Below are 6,898 nucleotides of genomic sequence, written 5' to 3' on the forward strand. Positions count from 1 at the left end.
TAGTCTTCCCTGGGCCTCCCTCTGATTTTCCTGCAGCCAGACACTTGGGGATTTTCACTTTACCCATGCACTCTTTTGTTCGTTATCCAATAATCAGTCTACAGTAGTTGTTTTTTTGTATTTATTGGTAGAACTTGGATAGGAGAAGGGATTATTGGGATACTCCAGCTTGAACTATGCACAGATGAGGACAACTCTCACTTGACCCCACTAAATTGATCCGGATAACAGATTCACTGCTGGACCACACTATGGCCGTGTGGGAAGGTAAATCCTTTGCTTGCTCTGGCAGCAGACTCAATGTACCACTTTTCTTCAGGACACTCATTAGTATCCCCTTTAGCTAACACCCATCCACTGACTTCTCTAGCCTAAAGGGATGGCCCTCACAGAATAGGCCCTTAGACTCAGGTCTGTACTCACTGTAGCTAGAAACAGATCCTTCTAGATGCGTCTTCCTCCTAGTCAGCTCCACATGACATCTAAGTTGCAGCTTCCTCAATTCTGGCCCTCGGGTCGACCACCTGAGGCTTCATGGCAGCCTGTACAGAGGAGGGGCAGTATCCCCCTCCCTTCGGGACCCTTCTCTCCAACTGAAGACCCAGAGCACACGTGCTCTAGGCATATATACAGTCACCCATCATGCTCTGAGTCACCCGCTTCCGCCAATGGCTAGAGCTGTGTAACTACGCCTATGCTATCATTTGTTAGGTTTCCTCCCATTGTCCAATATGCCTCGTCCTATTGGAACAGTGCGAAACAGGCGAACAACATGAGCAGCACCTGAGCACAATGAGCAGACCCTATCAATGGGTTACTGCTCCCTGGTAGGCAGAGAACACCTAAATTTACCTAATAGCCTCCCTGGTATGCAGGGAGACCCAAAACAATGCTCTCTCTCTCTAGCACCTACCTAGGAGGGTGATTTTATATATATATATATATATATATATATATATATATATATATATATATATATATATATATATATATATATATGCAAGGGGTTACAGCTTTTTATTTTGTATTGTGACAGTGCGAGGACTTGCCACTGTGAAAATGTAGGAGAAAATGACACAAGATTCGCATTAAGGCTTAATGCAAGGTTCCGCACTATCATTTCTGAGCAGAGAAAGCTGTGAGTTTTAGCTTTCTCTGGATTCTGTAAACCTAGATTGGGGCCCGAAGCTTTGAAAGTTCCAAAGTGTCTTGGGTGGGAAACCTTCACATGAGTATAATCACCCCAATACCACAGTATATATTATATTATTTATTGATTTAATTTATATGATTTTTTGGGAATAGCCTAGTTATGTGCATAAATAACTATTTTTACTTGCTGGCACTGTCCACCCTCCTAAACTTGTGCATCATTTCCCCTCTCTCTCTCTCAGGACAAAATATAAGTCAGGAAAGTGTATGTAAAGGCAGAATGTATTTTACTGGGCGGGGGTGGGGGGGTGGCAAACAAAACACCACTGATCCCCCAGCGACACTTAACCAGCACAACCCCCTCCCACCGTGGCACTTAACCAGCACAACCCCCTCCCACCGTGGCACTTAACCAGCACAACCCCCCGTGGCACTTAACCAGCACAACCCTAACCCCCCCCACAGTATTTAACCAGCCCCCCCTCCCGCCTGCTCGTTTGTTGCCTGCCCGGCTCTTACCCCATCTTGGTGGCGGGTCAGGCAGTGGGTGACAGCAGCGTGCTGTGGGTCAGGCAGTGGGTTGCAGCAATGAGCTGTGGTACGGGCGGTGGGACAGGCAGCGAGGGGCAGCAGCGAGCTGTGCGACGGGCAAGCTGTGGGTCAGGCGGCGGCTCCTGTTTCCTCCATGCTTCCGCCGTGCATCTCTTCTTTCCTGCTGCTAGGCATCCAATAGGATCGCCTGTCTTTTCAGCCAATCAGGTGATGGGTCTTAGACCCGCTTCCTGATTGGCCGGGAGGAGAATTAGTGTGGCGATAACCAATATTCATTGATGGCTTGATAAAGCGTTGTGCAAATGTTGTGCAACATAAGAAAAAATTGCATCTACCTTTGTTTTTTAAGTCATTTTCTAGCCAAAGGTGCAGATTGTAACCTGTGAAAAATGCGCTCGAGAGGGAAGTGATTAAAGTGGTTGTTAAGCCACTATCTCATCTTTATATCATCCCCTTTGTCCGATAAAAAGCTGCATCCTAGTGCCTGTGCTTTATATAATAAAAAATGATTTCTACCTGTTTTAACAGTGTCTTCCAGCGATCACATGACTCCAGGCTCTCAGCGTGTGATATATCCAGTGGGCGGGGCCAAGATTCCCCTGCTGACGTCAGCCAGGAAGACAGGAGGAGAGGAGCAGAGAGCCTTGAGTCATGTGATCGCTGGAAGACACTGTTAAAACAGGTAGTAATCATTTTTTTTTTTTAATAAAGCACACATAATTACCAACTGTCCCGGATTTCCCGGGATTTAGACTCTATTCCCAATTTATTTGTTTCCCGGGAAATGTCCCGAGAAATCCGGTTCCTCACGAATTTTCTCCGCCGCCGCCTGCAGCCAGAGGTCTGTGGCCGCCATTTTTGAGAAGACCGGGAAGACGGCTGGGGGGCTAGACGGAGCTCCTGCGTCGCTGCCCACCCTCCGCCCTGCTCCGCCTAGCCCCGCCTACCCCCTCGGGCCGGATGTTATTCTAGGAAGCGCCATGCATGATCTGCTCGGGTCCTTCCGTGCGGCAGGGGGCGCATTCACATGGAGAGTGCCACTGGATAGCGCCTCATCTAGTGGGAAGACAAGTTCTGGCAGTGTCGGAGTACAACGTGAGACATGACAAGCACCACCGGACAGGTGAGCTGGCACTGATAGGGCAGAGCGGTATGTACAGACATAGAGCTGTGGGCACAGTGCTGATAGTCTCACTGATTATCTGCAGGAGAGCGGGATGGATTTGTCTGTGCAGTGAACTTGAACTTGGTGCTCAGCACTGAATTGGCCCTAAGTAATGCTTGTAGAAGGGAGGATAATGGGCGCTGTGTATTATTAGAGATGTAATGAGTCCGTCGCAGCCCACCCTCCGCCTCGCCCCGCCTACCCCCCGGCCCGCTGCCACTGGGGACTCCTGATGCGAGTGACGACTCCGCTGGGGACTCGTGATGCGAGGGGGGCTCCGCTGGGGACTCGTGATGCGAGGGGGGGCTCCGCTGGGGACTCGTGATGCGAGGGGGGGCTCCGCTGGGGACTCGTGATGCGAGGGGGGGCTCCGCTGGGGACTCGTGATGCGAGGGGGGGCTCCGCTGGGGACTCGTGATGCGAGGGGGGGCTCCGCTGGGGACTCGTGATGCGAGGGGGGGCTCCGCTGGGGACTCGTGATGCGAGGGGGGGCTCCGCTGGGGACTCGTGATGCGAGGGGGGGCTCCGCTGGGGACTCGTGATGCGAGGGGGGGCTCCGCTGGGGACTCGTGATGCGAGGGGGGGCTCCGCTGGGGACTCGTGATGCGAGGGGGGGCTCCGCTGGGGACTCGTGATGCGAGGGGGGGCTCCGCTGGGGACTCGTGATGCGAGGGGGGGGCTCCGCTGGGGACTCGTGATGCGAGGGGGGGGCTCCGCTGGGGACTCGTGATGCGAGGGGGGGCTCCGCTGGGGACTCGTGATGCGAGGGGGGGCTCCGCTGGGGACTCCTGATGCAAGGGGGGGCTCCGCTGTAGCACATAATTGTGAAGTGGAAGGAAAATGATAATTGGTTTTCACATTTTTTTACAAATAAATATCTGAAAAGTGTGGCGTGCATTTGTATTCAGCCCCCCGCCGGGTCAATACTTTGTAGAACCATCTTTTGCTGCAATTACAGCTGAAAGTCTCTTTGGGGGATGTCTCTACCAGCTTTGCACATCTAGTGAATTTAGAGAGTGCAATTTTTGCCCATTCTTCTTTGCAAAATAGCTCAAGCTCTGTTAGATTGTGAACAGCAATTTTCAAGTCTTGCCACAGATTCTCAATTGAATTTAGGTCTGTACTTTGAATGGGCCATTCTAACACATGAATATTCTTTGATCTAAACCATTCCATTGTAGCTCTGACTGTATGTTTAGGGTCGTTGTCCTGCTGAAAGGTGAACCTCCGCCCCAGTCTTAAGTCTTTTTGCAGACAGGTTTTCTTCTAAGTTTTCACAGTATTTGGTCCATCCATCTTCCCATCAACTCTGACCAGCTTCCCTGTCCCTGCTGAAGAAAATCATCCCCACCACATGATACTGCCACCACCACGTTTCATGGTGGGGATGGTGTGTTCAGGGTGATGTGCAGTGTTAGTTTTCCCCCACACAAGGTGTTTTTGCTTTTAGGCCAAAAAGTTACATTTTGGTCTAATCTGACCAGAGCACCTTCTTCCACATGTTTGCTGTGTCCCCCACATGGCTTCTCGCAGACTGCAAACAGGACTTCTTATGGCTTTTTTTCATCAATGGCTTTCTTCTTGCCAATCTTCCATAAAGGCCAGATTTGTGGAGAGCACGACTAATAGTTGTCCTGTGGACAGTTTCTACCACCTGAGCTGTGGATCTCTGCAGCTCCTCCAGAGTTACCATGGGCCTCTTGGCTGCTTCTCTGATTAATGCTCTCCTTGCCCGGCCTGTCAGTTTAGGTGGACGGCCATGTCTTGGTAAGTTTGCAGTTGTGCCATACTCTTTCCATTTTCGGATGATGGATTGAACAATGCTCCATGAGATGTTCAAAGCTTGGGATATTTTTTTATAACCTAACCCTGCTTTACACTTCTCCACAACTTTATCCCTGACCTATCTGGTGTGTTCCTTGGCCTTCGTGATGCTGTTTGTTCACTAAGGTTCTCTAACAAACCGCTGAGGGCTTTACAGAACAGTTCTATTTATACTGAGATTAAATTACACACAGGTGGACACTATTTACTAATCAGGTGACTTCTGAAGGCAAATGGTTCCACTAGATTTTAATTAGGGGTATCAGAGGAAAGGAGTCTGAATACAAATGCACGCCCCACTTTTCAGATATTTATTCGTAAAAAATTCGGAAAACCATTTATAATTTTTCCTTCCACTTCATAATTATGTGCCACTTTGTGTAGGTCTACCACATAAAATCCCAATAAAATACATTTACGTGTTTGGTTGTAAGATGACAAAATGTGGAAAATGTCAAGGGGTATGAATACTTTTTCAAGGCACTGTAAACTAGGGTTCCTCTTTAGGTTTCCAAACATGACGGCAATATATTTGAATATATTTGACATAGAAGACAAGCAAAAATACTTTTTCTGGCAAAGTTACAATTACTGTATATATAAAAGTTTATTGCAATAAAAACCTGAACAGTTTACTCCTCTTCTAGCTGCTCAGAAGACCATGGAATTAGGACTAGCTCCCTCTAAAGGGAAACCCCACTCAAATCACAAAGTGGTAATGGGGACTGAGATGGTTGAGTTCATATGTACTCAAATGGCTTCGAGAGGAACAGGGGTTTTTGGTCAGCTGAGGTGCATGATATCTGATATAGCAGATCCTAACTGGAATTTCCTTACTGGATGAAACGGTAGAGGGCAAGCTGAATTGTCAAATTCATTAGTCAACTTAAAATAGTCCCAAATTAATCAGTAGAAAAGAATTTTTGTTGATGAGATCTGAAAGCCATCAGCAAGAATTAAGATGGATAGAATTTTTCAGCTTACATGAAATCTAATTAAATCTTTCCTGTCCTTAAATGTAAACAAAGATTAGAATCTCCTTTACTGTAAAGAAATGTATAATTGTTACAGTTTGAGGCATGCCGATAAGAGATTACCTAAGGCTACATTCACACTAGCCCACATGGTAAAAATCAGCATTCTATTGTATGGGTTAGTAAAAATGCTGAATTCTTGTGTTTTTTTTTTTTTCTTAATTTTATTTGAAGTGTCATGTAGTGACATTTCATTCATGTTTCTACACAGCAGTGTGGTGCGTTGCGTTGTGAGAAAATGAAGACCTGCTGCTTTTTACCACAGCTCACCGCTCTGCATGTCACACCAGAGTTGCAGTGTGAACAATTGTTTCCTATGTGCCTTTGTGGTGAGCTCTGTTTATCCGATGCAGAAAAATGCAAGTCATCGCTGACAGTTTGAACAAGCGAGTTTGTAAAGCTTACATTTCTTTTTATAAAATAATAACCATGTTATACTTACCTGCTCTGTATAATGGTATTGCATAGAGAAGCCTGAACCTTCTCTTTTGGGCTCCTCCTCTTTCTCGTTGTGCCAGAATTGTAAGTCGCTTCCTATGGAGGTGGTTCTGCTCCCAAGCCAGACTGTGTACTTCCACATACACAGTGCTGCTCGGCCTTGCCCCCGTGCCTGCTCACAGGATTTGATTGACAGCAGCGGGAGCCAATGGCTCTCTGTCCTGTGAACGCAGGGTGAGAGAAGAGAGCCGCTACAAGTGGGCACAGCACTGAATCGGGAGAGGACTCAGGTAAGTATGATAGGGGAAGTGGGGTGAGGGGGTATTGCTCATACTCGGTCATTTTTTATTCTAATGCAGGGAATACATTAAAGTGATTGTAAAGGTAAAAAAACAAACATGTCTATACTTATCTGCTCTGTAATGGAATTGCACAGAGCGGCCATGAACCTCCTCTTCTTGGGCCCCCCATCATGGCTCCTGGCCTCTCCTTTCTGTCCAATTCCTCCATGGGAAGCCGCTTAACATGGGGGCACTCGTGCGTGCTCGCTCTCGCTTTTGCCCACTTATGCCCTACGCGTTACATCACTGTCACGTGACTTCCTCAGGGGATGGTCCCTGAGGAAGTCACATGATAGTGACGTAACACATAAGGCGTAAGCAGAGGCAGACGGAAAACCAGAAGTGATGCAAGTGGAAGCACAGGCTGGTACCTATGGTTTTTGTATGCAAAA

The sequence above is a fragment of the Aquarana catesbeiana genome, linkage group LG06 (assembly GCF_042186555.1).
Source record: "Aquarana catesbeiana isolate 2022-GZ linkage group LG06, ASM4218655v1, whole genome shotgun sequence".
In the NCBI taxonomy this organism is placed as follows: Eukaryota; Metazoa; Chordata; class Amphibia; order Anura; family Ranidae; genus Aquarana; species Aquarana catesbeiana.